Source organism: Tasmannia lanceolata, unplaced genomic scaffold (genome assembly GCF_043159265.1).
Source record: "Tasmannia lanceolata isolate RefF3 unplaced genomic scaffold, GAP_Taslan_0.1 ptg000013l, whole genome shotgun sequence".
In the NCBI taxonomy this organism is placed as follows: Eukaryota; Viridiplantae; Streptophyta; class Magnoliopsida; order Canellales; family Winteraceae; genus Tasmannia; species Tasmannia lanceolata.
This window is the reverse complement of record NW_027518690.1, coordinates 40,688,935-40,712,414: the sequence shown is the minus strand read 5'-3', so window position 1 is coordinate 40,712,414 and position 23,480 is coordinate 40,688,935. Positions and strand designations below refer to the sequence as shown.

General features: G+C 37.0%; 1 pseudogene across 1 annotated transcript; it reads left to right on the top strand.

The window, feature by feature from the left end:
• The first annotated feature begins 1,752 nt into the window (after positions 1-1,752).
• Positions 1,753-10,647, top strand: LOC143890106 (protein disulfide isomerase pTAC5, chloroplastic-like; annotated as a pseudogene). The gene is made up of 6 exons (XR_013255116.1): positions 1,753-2,448; positions 4,822-4,917; positions 5,124-5,216; positions 9,025-9,268; positions 10,004-10,041; positions 10,141-10,647. The product of XR_013255116.1 is annotated as a protein disulfide isomerase pTAC5, chloroplastic-like (transcript).
• Positions 10,648-23,480: the final 12,833 nt, after the last annotated feature.

The window sequence follows — 23,480 nt, the reverse complement described above, 5'->3', positions numbered from 1 at the left end:
TCGAATCCTTAACGAGCTAAGCTTAACGAGCCGAGCCCGAGTTAGGCCAGGCTCGGCTCGTTAAGAATTTAATATATTTAAATATATATATATATATATATATTATATGTTAATATATACACTAAAAGGGTTGTCCAGGGAGTGAAAAGGGGAGGCAAAATATGTCACTTTTTTTTGGAACCCCATTTGTTACTTGGACCACCCCCCGTAGTGTAAAAAGAGTAGTCAAATTACACTAGATAGGGCTGTCCAGGGAAGATGAGGGGTGCGAATTTAATATAACCAAAGCTCGATAAGGCTCGCAAGCTTGGCCGAGCCTGACCGAGCCGAGCTTTTGAGCTTAACGAGCCGAGCCGAGCCTGGCCAAGCTCAGCTCGGCTCGGCTCGTTTACACCCCTATTTGCCACCCTTAATTTTTCTTTTTAAAAGATTTTTTGTCAGATTGATATAATACATGGAGATATCTAAACTACATTACAATCTACTATGTAATAATTTATAGAGGAATGATAGATACAAGGGAGCCCTTGCATCAAGAGCCACAAAAGGGCTCTTCATTGGATCCACGTCATCAAATGTAACTGATTTTACATTTTCAACCGATTTTAAAATGTAACTGAAAATGACGTGGATCCAATGAATAGCCCTTTTGCGGCTCTTTATGCAAGGGCTCCCTTGTATCTATCATTGCTCTAATTTATAATACATGGCTTTCTTTAGGCTACTGATAGTGGCACTAGCATGCTTTAATAATCGCACAAACTCAGCTTGTCTTTTCTTTTTAATTGGTTTATAAGAGGTTTTTATTTGACAGATGTTTAAATAATAAAAGAGAAAGCTGATCCATTTCAAAAAATAAAAAATAAAAGAGAAAGCTGAGTTTGTGCAATTATTAAAACATAGTAGTGCTAATATCAGTAGCCTTCCTTTAACATATTTTTTGTTATTCAAGGTGTTTAATAGCTATAAAGAAATGCATATTTATAAGCTATTTAAATTACAAAATTTAACCTTTATAAGATATGTAATAGCTTCTTTTTTTTTGAATGGTAAAAAGATTTATTAAGAAGGGAGAAATACAACCACGACCACGACCGAGATGATCACTATATGAGAAAAAAAGAAAAGAAAAGAGAGGACAAAACTAGAAAATTAGGCAAGGAGAGAAAATAAAAAACCTCCAAGGGGGTCATGTTCCTTGGGCAACCGCCTACTAGTATATTATGACTACTCTTTTTGCACTATAAAGGTGTGGCCAGGGCGAATGTATCATTTCTCTTCAATAAAAATTTGTACAATACACATGCAAGTCGGACGGGAAGTGGTGTTTCCAGTGGCGGACGGGTAAGGCCATTCCATTTCGACAAAAGACCCACACCCAAGTTCCATAGCTTTGGGTCCGCTATCCCGATCATGATTTTCCTACCCCCATAGGTAAAGGCTCCTGTATAAGGCGCGAGGTATTGTAATGTTGCAGGCAATACAAATTTTTATTGAAGAGAAATGATACATTCGCCCTGGCCACACCTTTATAGTGCAAAAAGAGTAGTCATAATATACTAGTAGGCGGTTGCCCAAGGAACATGACCCCCTTGGAGGTTTTTGATTTTCTCATTGAATTACGATGAAAATATTTACGATGGAAAAGTTTTCAATGGAAATATCTTCGACAGAAAAGGTTTACGCAACGAGCGCATGTTAGACTCCGCCCTTTTAAAAATAATATGAGGTGCTTAGATCAGCGTTATCTATCAAAGTATCAAATATCACACACAAACCTTTTCTTTCTCACTTATCTATTCTTCATGGCTTCTTCTCTTCCCCTCTCTTTTCAAATTCTCCCACCTCTTTATCAAGGATTTCAAACCTCTCTAAAATCCACTTCTTTCCCATTTCAACCCCCAAGAAACCCTAACCCTAACCCTAAACCTAAACCCTTACATAGATCTCCCATTTCTGCTTGTTTATCTTCCTCAAATCCCTCCTCTTCCTCCTCGTGGGAACGAGAAGAAGCCCGATGGATCCCGAGAAGAGCAACGGTGGATCCGAGAAGAACAGCGATGGATCCGAGAAGAATCTCGGTGGAAATCCGAGCGCGAATTCCTCCTCCGAGAAATTTCCTCACTGAAACTCCGAATTGAAACCCTAGAACGCGAAAAATCATCACAAGGAGCTTCAATTTCAGATACAGTGGCGAATCTCGGATCGCTTTTGCAAGCTTTGAAGGATAAGGATTTTAAATCGGTGAAGAATCAGATTCCTGAAAGCGGTATGGGACCGCGTCCGATTCTGTTGGAAGAAGCAGAGGTTAAGGAGATGGTTTCTGAGGAAATTAGGGGTTTGAAGGAAATTAGGGTTTCAGAGAGTGATAAAGAGGTCGAGAAGAAGAAGAAGAAGAAGAAAGCGTTAAGGAAGGGTTCGGAAGGCAAAGAGATCTTAGCGATGCAGGTTTGCGCGGAATCGGTGTTGATTTCTTGAATTTCTACTTCAAAATTTAAGGCGAGTTTTTAAAATTATTACTATTAATATTTTTATTATCCTTTTCATTGACACAGTTTCTGTTGAATTTTGGTGGATTTTTGCGATTTCTTTTTAAACTGACACACGCAAAGAGAATGGATTTTTGTAGAAGCTGTTTGATTTAGTAGTAACCATAGTTTATGATCTGATGGCTGGAGATTGATGCTGTTTTAGAAATGATACTGAGTAACCTTGTTGAATTTCGAGGCTCTATAGTAGCAACTTGTCTCACTGCTTTTTTAGACTCTTCCACAGTGCTGATTCTTTATCCTATGGTGTTTCTTGTATTACTCAATAGTCTAATTTGATAATTATTACAATAGGCATGCTAAACTCCTCATAGTCATCATGGACTCCCCCGAGTCGACTCCCTTTTACCTTGGACGCGTTCCGTGTTTATCACTATTATGACCGTGTTAACCAAGTACTCGGCCACGTCAACCGAGTACTTGACCGCGTCGTGCCAAGTTGACTAGGATTTTCTTCGGCCGCGTTTCGTGCCGAATCTGCATTTTTTAACACTATGGGTACAATTGTGGGTCTTGAGTTGAACCCTGGCAAGTGCACTAAAAGGGGAAGGTGAGGGCAATAATTTGGTGTCCTTGATGACATGGCTTCCCTTAACCTAAATTCATGATACATATGTATGAGATTCAGATCATTCATCAAGCTAGAGACATCATGGATGGGACATGCAATAAAATCTCACTTGAATGTGATATATCAATATATCATAAAGATAATGAAAAGGTAGAAGAAACTAATTGTGGATTCATAATTCAGTTCCTTCCTTTCAGTAATAATAAAATAAATGTCATAATTGATATTTACATGCCATTATTCAAAATGACCAAAATACCCCCCACATGAATTTCGACAAGTTCTAACTTCCAACACTCACCCTCAAGCTTTCAGAAGTAGAGAAATACCTCAAGGCGTACGATTTTTCTTTAATTCCAATTCGCAAACTCAATCATCTAAGTAGAGCGGGATATGCTTGAACATTACACTTGAACATTAACCTAATTCCTCTAATTTTGTATCTCAAATCCGGAATTTAGGCCTAAATATGCCTTGTCTGTTCAATCCCCTGGTCCCTTGAAAAATTCCTAGGTTTCTCAACCACTTTAGACATCGTGATCTAATACTCTTCAATTGTTACTTTCTATCATAGGTTTCAACTTATGGTTGAATTCTTTTATCAAACCCATTGGTCTCCCATTGTGGCAGACATCTAAAAAATTTTGAGAAAAAACAAGTGATTCCGCAACTACCACATCCACCACATAATCACGGTTCTTCTCCTTTGTCAGAGGCTCAAAGCCCTTGCTGCCAATGCAGCAACCTTCTTCTTCATTACTACGAATCATATACGAAAGACGATAACTGTATGTTAAGCTCATTTGCTGAGTGATAATGGTGATTAATTTCCATTTCAAAAATGGTGATTAATTGGAATCCCCTTGGCGAAGATACTGTAGTTTGTTCATAACTTAGTGGATGTTATTATTTTACATCTAACCAATTCGATGAATCACTGCTAATGGTTCACATCATAATAGTGCTTAACATAATAAGGAAATACTTCACTGCTCTCCACTTTCTCACAAATGATATTCTAGTCGATATCAATATGTTTGGTCATGACATTGAAGATTGAGTTCTGTGAGAGTTTAATGAAACTTTGGTTGTCTCAAAGCAATACATAAGGCCATACCTGAGATGGATCTCCTGCATAGCATAGAATTTCTCAACCATGTGAGCTCTGCATTTAAAAATGGGATGAAAGGGCGCCCCATTGGTTGCAGTCACCAAAGTGCATTTATACTATGAAAAAGTCAAAGAACAATAATTGCACTTCGGTGACGTGCAACCAATGGGGGCACCCTTTCATCCCATTGTTTGCAAGGGCACCCCTGAGTTTAGCATTCCTCTTTTTAAATATTATTTATTATTTTTAATACAATAATTTATGTTTTATTATTTTTAAATAAAATATATAATTTTCTTGCATTCCCTAAAGTTTCATTTTAAATTTTCATTATTTGCATATGTGTCCATCTTTTTTTTAAATGATGAAATTTAATTAACAAAGAAGGGCGATGCCAAATGACCGAGGTGGTCAATTACAATGCATAAATTAAAACAATATTGGTGGTTCTTTTGTTGTGAATAATTAAATCTATTGGGATGGTTTCATGACAATAACTGTTTGGTAATTTTCAGATGTATGGGTTGATGTAACTTGGTAAAATTTTAGTTTGGCTGCATTCTAAAGCATGATTTCTACATTATTGTCAGGAAGCATTGCAAAAGTTGGGGTTCTATTCAGGTGAGGAAGATATGGAGTACTCTACCTTTTCAAGTGGGACAGAACGTGCTGTAAAAACATGGCAAGTGAGTATTTACTACCCTTGGTACATCCTATTTTGAAAATGAAGTGCAGAAGGCAACACAATAGGGCCTGTAGCATGTCTTAGAAGAGGGCCAATATTATATCATTTTAGCAAAATGACTAAAATACCTTTTATAAGTTCCTCCTTTATACTTTCTGTCTTTGTTCCCTCGCATGGGCTGAAGTCTGAGATTGTCTTGTTTTCCAGGCAACATTAGGTGCTTCTGAAGATGGCATTATGACTTCAGAACTCTTGGAAAGGCTATTCATGGAGCTAGAAATGGTTGATATTGGTTTGAAGGTAAATGAGGATCAGAAAGGAGATTCTCACTCATGTTAATTTTTTATCATTTCTATTATTGCTTATTCGGGAGTACCTATTTAAATTATTGACTTCTGACGTGCCTTTGTTTATATGCTGCTAGAGTTTGAATTTTGGAGCTTGCAAGTTATGATCTCTAGATATGTTATTGGATATTGATTCAGTTATCAACATTGTAACACATTCGTTATATTTTCATTTTATTTTTTTAACGTAATTTCTGTGTACATTCTGGTACATATCCACTTTCATCATATGAGACCTAAAATTGCATATCAACGGATCTACCCTGATGTCAATGTCTAACCCTTAAATTCATCTTGGAGTTTTGGACTTACCTCAAAGACGAAAGAGAGAGAAGGGGGAAGGAGTTTAGGCTCCAAAGGACAAGAGTTAGTGTGGGCTCCAAAGGAAACTGTTTAATATACAGCTGTTGTCAGCACAATGTTGTCAGTGACCTACTCTCAACTTTTAGAATTCCTATTTTTAGTTTAGTTTTGGGAATTATTAGTATTTTTCCAGAATTTTTCAGAAATAACTCAATGGCTTTCTAGAAAACCAAGAAAGCCATGACTGAACACAAGTTTTGAAATTGGATTAATTCCTAAATTGGAATAGGGGAATCGAAGGAAATCTAAGAGTTTGGGGCAGTGTTCAAAACACGTATGCAGGTCAAAATGTGGCTAAAGCAAATCCTAACTCAGGAGGGTCAAAAGAGTATTGATCGACTTTGTAGTGCAAAATGCAGGCTTGGACAAGAATGCAGAAATGCAGGCTTGGACAAGAATGCGGCCAACATAAAAGGGAGTCGACAACAGTGCAGGGGAGTTTTGAAATTGTGGTTTGGGGTATAATCAAGGCTGAAAATGGAATTCAAGTTGGGTTAAAATTGAGAAGTTTGAAGAATTGTATTTTAGGTGTTCTACTAGAACAAGTGTAGGTTTCTGGGTTTCCATCCAGATGCAAAGTAGCTTGGTAGTTCTTTTATCTCTAATGGTTCTAAGTTAGGAAATTAGATATGTACTGTTATTCGTGGAACTGAAGTAAGAATTTGTTTGTTTGGAGCTTGGGTACTGTTATTCGTGGGGATCTACTGTAACAGTTCATGAAGTTTATTATTGTAGTATTTTCTGCTGCTTGAAATTTGTAGGCACTTCTTTCTAAGTTTCAAAGCATGATTTCCTCCCTAATTGTTTGTTGTGCTTTTTATGGTGTTTTGTATAGTATCTTTGGGTTGAATTCAATTCCTAGAGCCATTTTCACCTCTTTCAAATATCTGGTTCTATCTGTGGGAATGCTCTACGATGGAACAGACCCCTTTCATGTCACGTTTCTATCTTTTCTTATCATCTTTTTTCCTCTCTTCCCTTTTCATCTTTGTTTCTTTATTTCAAACTATATGAGTATATCGTACCAGAGCATCGATCTTGAAGCAAATCTGAATATTTTCTAACCCTATCAAAATTCAAATAAGTTGAGTTTTCTGTTGAAGTCTTGACGAAAGAAAGAACCATCTCCCTTTAGGCCACACAACTGACATCATCAGTCGTATAACTCCTCATCCTTTAGATCTGCAAGGAAAATCAATTGATTGAAGGATACCATCCTTGAGGTATGTATTTATAGATAGTTTTCATTGATTTTTTGTTTGATTTCATAGAGCATACGTGGAGTATTTCAATTTTCAGATTTCTGTAAATATAGAGGCTAGATCTAGATTATCTTCAATCAGATCCAAGCATAGGTTACTAGATTTTGAAGGAAAAACAGTCACCTTCCCATCACTTTTTTTGCTACCTAGAGGATGCAAGTGGTTTGGATCCATTCCGATCTGTTTTTATTCAAACACTGGAATAATTTATTTGAAGGATTTTTTGACCGATCAAGGGGTATTTTTCAAGATTATTTTTGAAAAATTGAATGAGAAATCAAATCAACCACCTTGTACATTTCTTTAAATGTTTACGGCAGGAAACTGTCTGAAAGTGCATCATCGAGCAGTTCCATGACCATTTTGATCCCTCCTCTGACCCAAGGAAGTGGTCAGATGGACTACTCTGGAATCCACTGCACAGCCGTTAGACTAGACTGATCGAATTATTTGGAATGGTCACAGACATCCAAGATGTCCCCATTACCAGCGAGTCTTAATTGGGTTATATGAGTAAGAGAATAAAAGAACCAAAGGAATACGATCCCAACTATGACAAATGTGAATTAGAAATACTTACGGTCATATTCAATGCAACCGAGTATTAGTAAGAGATTACTTTTTCTTTGCACTTTCAAAAAAGTATGGGACACAGTAGTACTAGACAATAGTAGATGCATATTCTCATAAATACTGCTAGAGTATATCAGTTACGCCATAAAATAGCAAATCTTACTTAGGGGAGATGTCATTTGAGTAATATTATGGGATGCTCAAGAGAAAATGGGAAGAGTTGGATCATTGCCAGTCCATTGCTCCCATTGTTGAGGACATTCGTGGAATGTACAGGAAGAAATTTTAGTTCCTCATAGGATTGAACCGCAAGCTTGAGCTTTAGAGGGTTCAAGTCCTAAGAAAGGACTATCTTCCACCACTTGTGACAGTGCACAACTACATCAGAGGGAAAGCAAGCAAAAGAGCCAATGCAAAGCCTCCTCGCGTAGTTACTTCTTTGTCTGAGCTATCCTGCTAAAGAATTTGAATCAAAACATGGTGGCAACTCTAGTCTGAGCGAGCTGCACCCTCTCATGTTCAGGAACCATGGACTCTCTCATGACCTGTCTGCACTCCATCTTTTACCTTTCGGTCTTCCCATATGCTGGATATCCGATATCATCTCCGTCATGATTCAATTGGATGCAATCCATTCCATCATGGGCTCTTTCTAGCACATATTCCTAGAAATTCTCTTTCCTCCTTTGCCTCTCATGCCTATCAAGTTTGGACCCCTTCAACACCTTTGTTGTTGCTTCCATAACCTCCTTCGGGCACGTTGCCACAGTCATTGCAGATAGACTTCTATCTATTGTCATCAAACTGATGCCCATGTTGCCAATAATGTCATCATCTCTTTCTTGACATGGTAGCATGGTAAACACCACTATCATTCACATTTAATTAATAGTCATAAACCCTATAAGTTTGTAACGTATACTAAGCAACTCATAAAACGTACACACATATTAGTATATATCACATTACTTTCAAATAATATATAACACATACAAACTATTTACACATAATACATACACACCACGCCACATGTAATTCATATAAATATAATTATATAACACATACCAGTATACTACATAATACAATAAATGACAAAAAAATATCATAAAATCTTTATCATTTTGTTCTTGAATTGTATATGTTTTATATATTTTATTTTTCTATTATTTCCAATATATACCCAAGAGGAACAAAAAGATTTAAAATACTCCAATATATACCCTCCCGAGAAATTTCCCAGACAAATATTTGTGACTATGACATTAGTTGATAATATGCTGATAAAGAGGAATTATATGGTGCCCGAGCGTGTAGTCCAGTGTAGGAGGTAGGACAGAAGTATCACATGATATTTGATCCATCAGCTGCCCACTTTTAATGCATTGTCCCCTTCAGGGATTCATGTCTTGATTGTTGCTTATGAATATATTTAGAAGCTCTTGTCTCATTTATTTTAATGGAAAATTATTCATACAGGCCTCAATGAATGAAAGTTTGCAAGTCTATTATTATGGTCAATTGGCAGTTTAGTAACGCACGGATGTGGCTTCTATTTTCTGGTAGGATGGTGCAAATGGAGCTGCATTTGCTCCTGTAGCAAGGATCGCTGAGATCCAGAAGACTGTTGTGAAAGAAAGTGATGTTGCAGAAGTTGATGTATCTCAACATAGAGTGTTTCTTCTTGGAGAGAATCGGTGGGAAGAGCCATCCAGACTTACAGGCAGTGACATACAAATAATCGGAAACAATGCTGGGGCTGCTACAAAGTGCCTTGCTTGTCGTGGGGAAGGCCACTTACTATGCACAGGTATTTGCTATATAATATGAGTTAAGAAATACCCACTCGAGTTCTGGCCAGCTTAATAGAGAACAAACATAAAAGTCGCCCATTGTTTTCCTTTGGCGAGGTTACTAAGGAAAAAGAAGAATAAGTCAGAGAGAGATTATAACCTTTCTTATCTTGAATCTTATTAATAATGAGGCACAATTACGAAGCTTCCCTTGATTAGTCAACTAATTGGAAGAGGGAAATGTATATATAAGCATAAACACTAAAGAATAAATAAAACATAAAAAATTCCAACTGTCAACAATAGTACAATACGACATGTTGCTAACAGAGACCATCCAAGTCTTGGATGCTTCTGATTCTAGCCTAGATTCTTCACAGGCTAATGGTGCTGGAGTCCTTGAAGTGTTTGATTCTCACTTGTTCATATTAAAGACCACCCAAGTCTTGGACGCTCCTGATTCTATCTTAGGTCATTCACAAACTAATGATGCTGAAGTCCTTGATTTATTAGATGTAATTGACTCAAAACTATTAAGCTGTGAATGGATGTCATAGATGTATGATTACATCTTACCTATATGGGGGAAGGCATATTTTAAAATTAATTGAAAGAGGGATTTTTATGTGAAAGTCGGAGGAAATCTTGGTTTTTTGGACTTTCGGGACATTTTCCAATAAAACATTACATCACTTATCATCTCAAAAAAAATAAAATAATACATTGCTTATGAATCCTTTATTTTGTCACAGAGTGTGATGGGACTGGTGAACCGAACATTGAAGAGCAGGTTCGATGGGCTTTGACATCTTCTGTCTCTGTTTCTCCTTTGGTGTTTGCTGCATTATATTTCGCCTTTGTTTTTTTATTTCTGAATTTTATGTCTCAGTTTTTGGAGTGGGTGGATGAAGGAGCAAAGTGTCCTTACTGTGAAGGCATGGGGTACACCACCTGTGATGCATGCGAAGGGAAACGGATGATCCCAATATAAGAGGTAACCATACATATTTTTATATATCTCTTTAATATAGATTTAGTTATCATGATATCTTTAGGATTCGACCAAGAAATGCTAAATGTCTGATTTTTGTAGTCTTTTATCTTAAGCATTGGATGCCCGTTCGGGATGGGTCCAAGACCATGCCTGTTTCTATTTTAAAGCAGCTATACCTGCATATACATGCATTTAGATCATGTATATGCATGCCTTGCAGTCTTTTCCTTTTTATTTGTTATATGTATTATCTGTGTGTCGTACAATACTCCACTAAAATAGATAACTGTATTAGTGTCCATATCTAAGTGCTGAAATAACCATATTCCACTAAAATTGATGTCTGTATTATGGTCCACGTCTTAAGTGTTCAAATAAATTGATGAGGTTCTTTTTCCATCAGAGCTGAACAATGTTGTTGTTTTTTTCTTTCTTTTTTAATATGAAGAAATAAAGAGGCACCATATTTTTTTATCCCTACTTATACTTTTGTGTTTTGAAGTATTCGGTATTCACTATGGAATAGATACATGTTCTACAAGATCAATGTCCTTAATTTAATATACATGCTCCCTATGCTTCCTTGTAGGACTAAAAACATACATTTTACATTGTAATAAAAGTCTAAGCTCAACCTAACCTTAGCCTAAGGCTGAGCAAGAGGAGATCCTTCGAGTATCCACGTTGCTTACATTAGCAAAGAGATTACAGGAGGTGCAACGCCTTATCCATATGAGTGCACAATGCAGGGCAGTGGGCTGTAGGGCAATAGAGGCATATGTAGCACTTTCTGGCGCACTTCGCACGTATGCATCTTTGCGAGGTCTGATTAGATGCCTTAAAATTTCTATATTGATATTTAGGTTGTTCATCACGATCGGGCTTGGTTCTGGTTAGTCATAGAGCATGGTCACTATCTATCGTGATTTGAACCACATGTTAGCGGCCAGGCATGTAACGACAGTTAGGTTAGTGATCGGTCGCGAAGCAATGGTTAGATAGCTAACTAACTGTTCTCTGATGGTCAGACTGGTGAATCAGGGGACGGTCTGGATTGTGTACTTGTGATTGAGAATTCATCTTGCATCTAGCGAACCAGATGTAGAGGAATATATGGATTAAAACTGTGATTTCTAGAGCTTTCAAATGGCTTTTTGCTTTGTTCTTTTTGCGTTAAATTTCTCTTTCGTTCTGGTTTCTGTTTTCTGCATAAGAAAAACCTAGTTTCCAGTCACACATTAAATTCAAGGGTAGTTAGGACTTGGGACCTATTTCCGTTAGTGCACTATGTCAGGACATTCTATGATCTTCTGGAAAAAGGTGAGATCAGTGTTATTGCTGCGGAAGAATAGCTTCTCATTCCATGCATTCTATCAGTACTCTGTGTTTTTTTTTCCTTTCTGTTGCTTCCGATTGTATTTACAAAAAAGATTTGGGCTGTTGGGTCATGAAAGAACTAAATTGGTTCGATTCTGAAACTTGAGAACCACATTCTTTCTTTGAATCAATGTTGTTGCTTCTTCAGTCAATGTTGGGTCTTTCTTGTTTAACCGTGGGGGCTGTATGACAGCTATTATAAGCTCTGCTTGGATTACCTGGGGTGCCCCAGTCTCACTTTGCTTAGAACTTATCCAGTCTTTTGAAGTTAAACAGCTTATATGTTAGGCATTTCAGTTTTTTGGATTACTTAAAGCAAGTTTTTCACTTACTCTTAATACTGAATCAGCTTAGTTCTTGAGCATTTGAATAGACCCATATATTTCAGTCTATGAAATACCCCTTCTTTAAACAATTGCAGTCCTCTTTGTTTTACACTTTTCTATTACCTGTTAAAAGGGTGTACGATTTCCTAAACGCTATCACCAGCTAATCACACAAGTGTTTAATAAAGTGAGGAGTGTCATTATCAGAACAAGGGAGTGTGGATATCATTCCTGTAAAATACATAGAGAAATTGGTTGGAAGATGTATAAAAGATGACTGGTTCATTGATCCGAATTTGCAATTTTAATAGCAAATTAAAAAAAAAACATAATAGCTCTTCCTTCTTCCTTTGTAGACTCTCAAGTCTCAACGATCTCCTCTAACCAAAGATTAGACAATGATTCTATCAAACATATCCACCAAAAGAACAACGTAACAAACATGAAATTCACATGTGGTAATTCTTCAGCCCAAGCTGCACTAATAACTTAATTGATTTTGAGCTTAAATAATTGTTATTTTTTTTATATATTTTCTTTGAATTAAGAGAAATTCCCTTATGTTTTATGAGATCAATGAGGGTGGCAATAGGGGGCAATGGGTAAGACTTGTGATGGCCAACAATATTCATGGACCTGCTTGCTTTACTACGGCAATGGATCCATGCTATAAATGGCCGATTTCCTTTTGCCTTGTTCATTTTGGATTTTTTGAGAATTGATTGAGTCCAAAACTGATTATTGGACAACAAAATTAAACGCAATTTTGAGTCTAATAATCTGTTTTGGAGTCAAAATCCAACTGAACAGGGCCTTAATAATGAATAAATGGTCCAGTAGTGTGTAGCTGGTACTTCTGAAGGTTAATGATAGTTTACAGCGGACCGGTGGTGACACTAATGAAAAATCTTCAGGTGGATGGAAAACAAGCCAAGGTGGAGATTGTTGGGAAGTTGCCTTGTTTCCTCCACGTTGAGTGAGAAGCAAAAATAGAAAGTTGCCTTCATTCCTGATTATAGGGGGAAAGTATGCTGGTTTAGGTTTTTACAAAACCTGGGTATAAAAAGATATTCTATTCACGGCCAAAATTGTAGAAGGCTAAGGGGCAGCAAGAGCAGGTTTTCTCTTGAGAGAGAGAGAGAGAGAGTTGCTTCTTGGGGCTTTTTCTCGGGTTGCACTTATGTACGGTCTTAATTGAGATGATAAGGGAAAGGGTTTGTGAGTTTGTAGGTTTGTCGGTTCATCTTGTTGTAATCCTTGTATTTTGATTTCTCACAGCGAAGATTGTGTTCTCGCCCATATTGTTCCCTAGGCACTATGCGGAAGCGGATCTCAACGAATCTCCATTTCTCCAATCTCCACCAGCCAATCAATCTTTGAGACGTAGGCGATTTAGCCGAACCTCATAAGATATGGTGTTCATTTTGTGGTAGATATGGTGTTCATTTTGTGGTTTGTGTTTATTTTTATTTCTTCGTTTAGTTGTGCATGATCGAATCGGAATTGCCCCGCAGATTTTCTCAACAAATATGATTACCTCTTGCATGTGATATATTTACCTATTGGTTCTATGTAGTCATGATAGATGTACCCATGCTTAAGGTCTTGATGGCTTTAACATGGTTTGTATATGGTGCATATGTACTCTCTTAGCTTCCCCTTGGAAAATAAATTTCCTTGGTCTCTTGAAAAAATTGGTAGTCAATTGATTCAGGCAAGTGATCAAACGGGAACCGATAAATCATCTGTTCGCGAGCGATTGCACCTTTAATTTGGTGCTTTAACTTGAAATTAGCTGAATATGTTGAACTGCTACCAGTTTTGGCACATTTGCGCACACACCATCAGCCAACACTTTTGGCACATTTGCACACACACCATCAGCCAACAGTCTCTCTCTCTCTCTCTCTCTCTCTCTCTCTCTCTCTCTCTCTCTCTCATATGCAACAAGAGTGTTCGAGCAAACCTTATATATCTTATTCATAATTCACCCATACATATTATATAGATATAGATAGTTCATACATCATACTACCAGTCTACCAACAACGATCATTATTGAGAATAATACAAGAGTGATCGCCCTTCAGGGTCTTAATCCCATGCTCAAACATACCTTAAAAGTAACCTAAGTGACAAGTAGCGCCTTTCCATCAGTTTGCATTGACTTGGATCTTCATCCCGGCCTCACAGTGGCCTGGAAGACTGCAGATGAAGAAGTTGGCCCCCTTCTTTAGACTGAACTTGTCGTTCCCACTCGTTGCAGCCTTGGATGTACCAGCCTTGCAACTTCTATACTCCGCAATATTAACTGGAACCACGTTATGTTGCCCAGCTGGGTAGTTGAATACTGCAGTAGACAAGGATCCTACAATTAGTAACTTTCGATTGGTCTGGAAATTATTTTCTAGAGGGAACCTAATGAAATATTTAAGGGGCACATGTGTAGTATAAGCAAACCATTTTAAACCGTCAAGTCCTTGAAATAGGGGACATCTATCATGACTATATAGAGCCAAACAGGTAAGTATATCAGAAGTGTGGCCCACTAAGTGTCGTTTAGGTAGGTGCCTAACCGTGACTTTCTTTTTAGTGTTTTTCCTTCCTGAAAATGACTTCATTTTTAGGGAAAAAAAAAACAGAAACACAGGTGTGGAAATATAGTCATTGTAGGGGCTGTTAGGATGTTAGGGAAAATTTATATTGGAAATTTTTTTCCATGGAAAATGCATTTTCCAGCATTTGGTTAACTCATTTCACATGGAGTTTTTATTTTCTAAAATTGAAAATTTTCCACGTGTTCTAGGAAAATTGAAAACCTACTATGCCACAGAAAAAATTAGTTTTCATAATTTTCCCTTTTTGTAGATCCATTAGGCCCTGTTTTGATTTTTAAGAGAAATATTTCTGACAGGAAAATTTTTCATTTTCCACAATTTAGTGGGTGATCATATGATTGTGGTTAAGAGGAATATTATCGTAAATTGAAAGACTTTTTTCCTGCATAAGTGAAAATAAGGCTCTGTTCCTTTCAACGTAAAATGGGTGAAAAAACAAATTTTGCAGTCACTTTTACACTTAAAAATGAGCATAAAATTTGCCATTTTACGTTGAAAGAAACAGAGCCTAAGTCCTTGTTTGGATTGCTGGAATTTTCTGGAAAAGTTTTGAAAGGAAAACTATTGATAAAATTTCCCACTTTATTAAACACAAAAAATATAACTTGAACCGACCCTATTCATATTTTATTCAGAGGGGCCTTTAATTTTACAATGATATCACTATAGTAATATCATTTCCCTCAAAATTGTGGAAAGAAAAAAAACTTTCCCAATAAAAATTTTCATCAGAAATGCTTTTCATGCAATCCAAACAGGGGAAATGAAAATAAGTGGGTACAAACAGGGAATATACCGAGAATGTCTCCTGTAGCAAAGGGTTTTGACCCCCTAATTAAATCTTTATATGAGACTGAGAGACCCCACCCTTGTGAGTTCCCAACCACATGGGTCGTGGAAGCACTTGTGCCACTCGACCAACATATTACTATGAAAGCAAGAAACACAGCCACTATGCAACTGCCTCTTCCCAGAGCCATTTCCTTTGCTTGGTTTCCTACTCTGAAGAGAAACTCAAGTATGATATTTATAAGGTATTGGAGGTGGGGGCATTGTTAGTATTTCCAATATTTAAACTGATCTTTGCTTGATAGAGGAGGTCTCTTTCATTCTCATCTCATCCCATCCTTATGTGTACCCACTACTGCAAAAGGAACACTTTTGCATCACTAAATCAAGAGATGATGAGAAATTATCACCTTAGGGATTATATCCTCTAATCTAATTTAATATAACAAATACAAAATCAATTCACATGTTAGAAGTGAGCCTCTAAACCATGATTTAGGCAATGTTTGGCAACCATGAAAAATTATTCCATGGAATACTCGTGGGCTTAATTGTCTGAGAGGGGCAGAGGAGGGAGTGAGTGAATTGAGTGGGCAGGAGTTGAGGCAGCATAAAATATCCTTAAAAACTAGCAAAGAAAAATTACCTATTTAAAATTGGTTTTTTGTTTTCGTGAGTTTTAGGATCTCTCTCTCTCTCATGGAATATTTTTCCTAGTCCCCAAACATGGCCTTAAGATTAAGAGATTATTTCCAACACGACCAATCTCCGATTTTCAGCACATAAAAAAACAAGTAATTATTCAATCACGAAGTTGATTTGGGGCTCTATAATAATGTTAAGATGATGATAAGAAAATAGAATTAGTGCAAATCCACAAGTTAGGCACGATTAGCAGGGCTAATGGGAAAAGAAAACAATTCAGATATCATTCTATGTGAGTAGATATGCATTTGCCTTACCATCAGTATAAATCTTAAGCATTAGTAAAATTGCTAGTGTGATTTGGCCACTTGGAGCACTTAAGACGAATCTTTTGTTTGACAAATAGGATCTGACTAATGTGTTGGGTGGCGATATTAAATCTAGGCTATGTTTTGATAGGAGACGCTCATGTTTCTTGTCTTTTAGTATTTACTTGTACCCTTTTACAGCTCTTTAAATACTAAAAAACAAGAAACATGAGCGTCTTGATATCAAAAATGTTTGTGTTGAAATCATTTCCCTTTGTTTATTGTAAGAGGGATGAGACGTATTACCGTGATGGGATTTTGCTCAATTTCTTGTCATGTGAAAAGCTCTTGTGAGGCCAAAAGTCAAAATGAGCCGCTTTATATTAGGGAAATGATATCAGCACAAATATATTTTGATATTTGCACAAATCCAGCTGTCTTTTCTTCTTTAATTGTCTCGTGAGAGCTTCTTGAGAAATGTAATAATCTTTTGACGGCTCTTTAAATACTAAAAGACAAGATGGGTTAGTAAAAATATCAAAATATGATTGTGCTGATATCACTTACATTATTGTTTTGACGCTGCAGCTTCTAGCGCAAGGAAATGCAAAAAACAAAATAGGGATTTTGCTCTTGGAGAAGCTAAGTTTGCATCTCTGTTTTCTGTTTGTAACTTGTTGCTGCCATTTTTTCTTATAGACGTAGGTCATTGTTGACAACGTTAAATCTATAGTCTGATTTATGTGAGTTGCATTTGTTACTGGCTCTATTTTTCTTTCTTTCTTTTGCTTGTGTGGTTACTATATATACTTATATATTTTTTGCAACTATTTTAGTCTCTACTAGGGTTGTTCTGCCTAATATTTGGTATCAGAGCTATAAGTTTTTAGATCAGTGTAGAGGAGTGTTTATCTTGTTGTAGAATTGTCCCAGATGAATGACAAAGTTACACCCGAGTTTGAGATTCCAAGGTTTCATGGCATAAACTTTACATGGTGGAAACAAAAAATGTATGTTGTGTTAGTCAATGATGGTTGTATTGTTACTCTTTTGGGGAGAGAAAAGAAACCAAAAGAAATAAAAGATGAGTTTGATGAAAAGACCAAATTGCACATGCAAATTTGCTTCTTGCTTAGGACGATACCATATCGTTCAATGTTGAAACTAAGACAATTGCAAAGGGCTTGTGGGAGAATTTTGAAGAAGGTATACGAGAGAAAGTCATTGGCAAGCAAGATCTTCTTGAAGAGAGAGCATGAGAGGAACAAGTCAAGATCAAAATCCAAAGGGAGAAAGAAAGTAAAATGTTAGAATTGTGGCAAAATTAGTCATGTGAAGAGAGACTGCGACTTAGAAAAGGAGTGGTGGAGAGGACTCAAAACCTGGTTCTAATACTTCCCAAAGGAAATTTGTTAGAAGAGAACAATTCCAATGTTCTAAAAAGTGGAGATGTGATGGCACTGTTAGAGATGGTTGATAGGATGAAGCATTAGATTCTTAGCTCGGGTGCATCTTTTCTTATGACACCCAATTTGGATTGGTTCCATACACCACTCGTGCGATGGCGGTGTTTTCTACATGGGAGACAATAATTAGTGTAAAGTAGTGGGACTTGGAGATGTGAGGATCAAGATGCTTAATGGTGCTGTGTGCACCATATTGGATGTTCGCTATGTAATAAAGAAAAGTCTTCTATCACTTGGAAAGTTTGATCAACATGATTTAAAATTCACAGGAGAAAATGGTCATTTGAAAGTTGTTAAAGGCAAATTGGTAGTGGCAAAGGGGGATTTTGCGGGCTGCTTATACATGTTGGCTGGAGAAACTTTGGTGGGGGTGGAGTTGTTACAAGCACTAGGATTGAGTCTTTCATATTATGGCACAAGCTGTTAGGTCTCATGTGCGAGTGGATTTTAGGTACTCTATAAACAAAATCTTCTTTCTAATTTAAAGTCTACTTTAGATTTCTATAAAGATTGCTTGTTTCAAAACAAACGTAGGTTGTCTTTTTCTTTATCATCCAATAGAAGTAAAAACTTTCTTAAATTGATTCATGCCGGTACATGGGAATCACCAGTAGAATCTTTAAGTGCTTGTTCATAATTTGTCTCTTCCATTGATGATTTTTCATAGAAATATAGATTTTATACTAAAAAGAATTGATGTTTTTGGAAAATTTACGAAATTAAAAGCATTGGTCAAGAACCATAAGTTTTTGAAGATTAAGTGTCCAAGGACTAATTAATTTTCAAAAAAAAAAAAAGTGTTCAAGGACTAACAACAGAGGAGGGTTTTATTCCAATGAGTTTTAATAAATTTTACAGTGAGCATAGTATTCAAAGGTACTTGACAGTTTCGGGCACACCACAGCCAAATGGTATGGGTGAAAGGATGAATCAAACTCTATTGGAGCGTACATGGAGTATGTTGAGAACTGTAAAATTTGATAAATACTTTTAGGTTAAGGTTGTTAATATAACTTACTACTTGGTGAATATGTCACCTACCATATCTCTTGACGTATCTTTCTAGTTATGAAAGTGTGACAAAGGGAGATGGATTCCAGGGTCTTACTGCCTGCAAACTTGTTATTAGCTGAGATCTTGTCTTTCATGGTTGTTTGGTTGCTCATTTTAGGGGGGATTGTAGGAGTTTCAAATGCTTGAGATCTTCCAAAGATCTCCCCAAAGCATGTTTGGTTGTCATTTAGACCTTTGATCACTAGACAACTTCTAGACATCATTATTGCATTTTATCTTAGGTGGCGCCTACGTGGCGGAGATATCCCCCCCCCCCCCCCCATAATTTTCTCCCCTTTTTTCACCAAAATGGAGAAATTTGTGTGGAGAATTAGGAGAAGATTCTTGTGTTTCTCTCTTTCTCTCTTTCTCTCTTTCTCTCTCTTCCACCCTATATTTTGATAACAACACCCTACACCTTCCGCTAATTTTCTTGCGCAACCAAACATTACTCACAAATCTTCCTCCTATTATTCTTCCCATCTTCCATGCTTGTCTTTTTCTCTTTGACTTATTCTTCTCCTAATCTTCCAGCCATCTACAAGCAACCAAACAGAGCAGAAGAGTTTATGTAGAGAAATGCAAGTGATCCAAAAGCAAGAGTAGTTGAATTTGAGCTTGTTGTTGATAGAGATCGGGGATAGCCTGATGCTCTTGAAGGTCAACAAGAGATTGTTCAAGATTAAGAACTTGAGGTTGAGCATGAAGAACTTTAAGATTTACACCAAGATGAGACTCCACTTATGGAAGCCCATGTCAGTTCTAGTAGGCCTAGAAGGTCAATCAGGCCTCCCACTAGGTTGTGTGATTATGTACGTCTTTCAAGTCTTAAGATAATAATGCTAGTGCTCATCAGAGGAACGTAAGCCAACTTCTTATATAGACTCTTGTGAGGCGGTCAATGTTAGTTAGTTGAGATGCTCCATGGAGAAGGAAATGAAGACCTTGCTTATAAATAAGATATGAAGTCTCGTGGAGTTGCCCAAAGGGCGCATGGCAATTAGTTGTAGATGGGTTTACAAGTTGAATCACTCTGAGGGGAACGCCGACATATACAAGTCTTACTTAGTGATAAAGGGTTATGCTTAGAAGGCAGGTATTGATTTTGATGAGATTTTTTCTCTGTTTGCTCGTACTACTAACATTAGAGTTGTTTTAGCTTTGGCAGTTGTTCTAGATTTCAAGCAAGAGCTGTTAGATGTAAAAAAATATTTTGCATGGGGAGCTCAAGGAAGAAATTTATATGGCGCAAAGGATTTGGTGAGAGAAACAAAAGAAATTTGATTTGTCAGTTGAACAAGTCGCTTTATAGTTTAAAGCAGGCCAAGGTATTGGTACACGCAATTTGATTCTTTCATTGTAAACCTTGGTTTTCATCAATGTGAGGCTAATCAATGTGGATACTTATTGTAATTATAGTGATGGCTACTTCAGAGTATATTGATGACATGATTGTTGTAAGAAATAGCAAGAAACGAAGGATTGAAGGGTCGTGAATAAAATTCTTAGGATGAATGTAATTAAGGAGAGGAGGAATAGGAAAATCTGGTTAAGACAAAAAAGTTATGTCGAGAAGATTATGTGATGCTTCAATTTGCAAAATGTTAAATTTATGAGTAGTCCGTTTCCAATCCATATTATCGGTACAGTCACCTAGCGCATAGAAGTAGGGAAGGCAGCCGTGTCTTAAGTGTTATTTTAAAACATTACTTAACGATTCCTTTGGATCTTTGGAAATGAAAAACAAAGAAAAACTTGATTTTAACGAGAAGGGTTTGATGTACCTTTCAAGATGGCTTGTACTTGAACGTGCGTAATTCGACGATCCTCGTAGCTTTTCCGAGCACCGCGAAGGCCCGGAAACGCCCCTTGATACTTCTCTTGCATTGCACACCAATAGGTCTATGGGAAACATCTCAAAAGTGAACTCTCTCTCTCTCTCTCTCTCTCTCTCTCTCTCTCTCACACACACACACACACACAGTGAGTTCTAGTGTTGTGGTGTATAGCAAAAGGGACCAAGGGTCTCCTTTATAGGCAAAAGCTCCCATAGAGCTTTCCTAGTTTAGCAATTAAACCTTAATTAGAAAGTGCAATTAGAGTCATCTTTCTCTTCCCAAATGTTTCCAAATTTAAGGGATTACCCTATAAACATGAAAGGTTACTAAACATGCAAGGCCACACTCAAATTAGCAAGCCTAAACATAGCAATCATTGTCTTTTAGGGATTCTATCAAGTTTAGAAACTCTAGACTTTTAGAAACTTTCCAATAGTCCTCACTTGGCCTGCATGGGCTTGATTCCTTCTATATCAACAACTTTATATTCCGTTCAATAAGTGTACCAACAATGGATCATGTAATCATTGGAAAGTTAAATTATCCAATGACCTCCCCACGATCATAATGCTAGCAAACTTACCGACATGAATTAAACATGGTCCACTTTATGTCATTACTGACATTCTGCTTACAAAAACATCCCTTCAATGTGCGCTATACAAATAATGGAAAAACATACAACTTTATTAATCAGGATCAAGCTCAAAAGTGATCACATTACAATGTCTATAACCTTTATGCAGACTCCCACCAATCAACTTGATCAGCCTTACCCACCAACCTTATGTGCACTTTATGGTCATTAACGACCTTAAGTGGTAAGCCTCTCGTTATTGGATCTGCTAACATAAGTGTGGTACTTATGTACCCAATAGACATTAATTGATCCCAAATTATCTTCCTCAAGACAATATGTCAAAACATTTACTACTTACTTTATTTGTCGTTATGGGAAAAAATAAAACTGCAATGGAATTATCACAACACATTCTCAGTAACTTGTCGAACACCCTGAGACAAAATTTCACAACTACAAGGCGTAGTTTAGGGCCTTGTAACACACCATAAACTCCAAACCCTAGGTGAAAGCAACTAATGGTGTATATATATATCTTACGTTCTTCCACCATTTAAGAATTTCTGCCAAAATATGCTTAAGCAGAACTCTAGGTGTTTGATAATTACAAAATCGAAATCAGATCAACCAATTTCCTTAGGGTCATCTGATTTACTATACGTGAGTCTTCAGTCCCTTGCAAACAACACACAACCTTTTTTGCAGCTTCCCAATGATCCATTCATAGGATCACATTGATACCTTCTAAGCTGGTCCACCACATAAGTTATGCTGAGATAGGTGCAAACTTAATCATTGATGAGATTCCTAATTGCAGAACTATAAGGGATTCTCTTCATTTACTCATATTTGATCCGGGGACTTGTAAAGTTAACTGAATATATTATCACTAACCACAAGGGAACCACTAGTGGGGCCTTATCCATGTTGACAATTTAAGGACCTTTGTCATTATAGGCTTTCTGATATATTCTAGTAATCCTTAAGTCCCAACTATGTGATCATAGATTTCTGTCATTTAGAAAGTTCCACCTAAATCTTTTACACCAATATTCCTTCAAAGACATAGTCAATATGGAACTACAGTAATTCATCACCTTTGGGCAGAAAAATTACCCATGCCAGGAGCCTACACTAGCTTGCTTGGTCTCATTACAACATGGACAAAATATTGTTGGCCAAGGAGGGAAGGTGCATTTTGCTGCCAATATTTTCCCAATTTTGGATGTGACAAATAAGATTTCCTCTCTCTCTCTCTCTCTCTCTCTCTCTCAACGAGAGTGTTCAAGCAAACCCCATATATCTTGTTCATACTTCACCCATACATTTATATATAGATTGGTCACACATCATATACATTACCAACAAGGATCATTAGTGAGAATGATACATGACTGATCGACCTTTTCCATAGCAGGGTCTTAATCCCATGCTCAAACTTACCTTAAAAGGTAACCCAAATATTCCATTAGGTTGCATTGACTTGGATCTTTATGCCTTCCTCCATTCAGTGGCCTGGAAGACTGCATATGAAGTAATTGGCCCCCTTCTTTAGACTAAACTTGTCGTTCTGCATCGTTTTAGCCCTGTAATTGCTTGCAACATAGCAAGCCATGTACTCATGCGTATTTACTGAAACCACTTTATGTTGTCCAGAATTATAGTTGAAAACTGCAATAGAAAAGGATCCTACAATTAGCAACTTTAGATTGGAAGGAAAATTATTGACCAAGGGGAAGCTACTGAAATGTTTTAGGGCACAGGTACACCATATGCAAGCCCTGTTAAACCCATAAAGTCCTTGAAATGATGTAAATCCATTATTGGTACATAGAGCTGGTTCAAGTTATATTTCTTTTAGAGATATTTTTGCTTTCCAAACTTTTCCATGAAATTTCTGCAATCCAAACAGGGCCAATACAAAAATCAACTGCTTTTCTTAGTGGAACCATAAACGAGACTCGATAGGTTCATCCGATCAAAGTGTTCTCAATGGGCCATTTGGTCGAACTTTTGGTTTTCTTTCTGATCAATAGATCTGATCACATATACTAGGCAGAAATGCCTAGTATATGAGGATGCCTAACTATGATTTTGTTTTTAGCATGTTCCTTCCTAAGATACTTCATTTTCAAGAAAAGACAAAGGATAGAAATGTTGTAATTGTAAGGGAAGTTTAGATTTTAGACGATAGGGAGATTTTTATTGAAAATTCTTTCCATGAAAAATGCATTT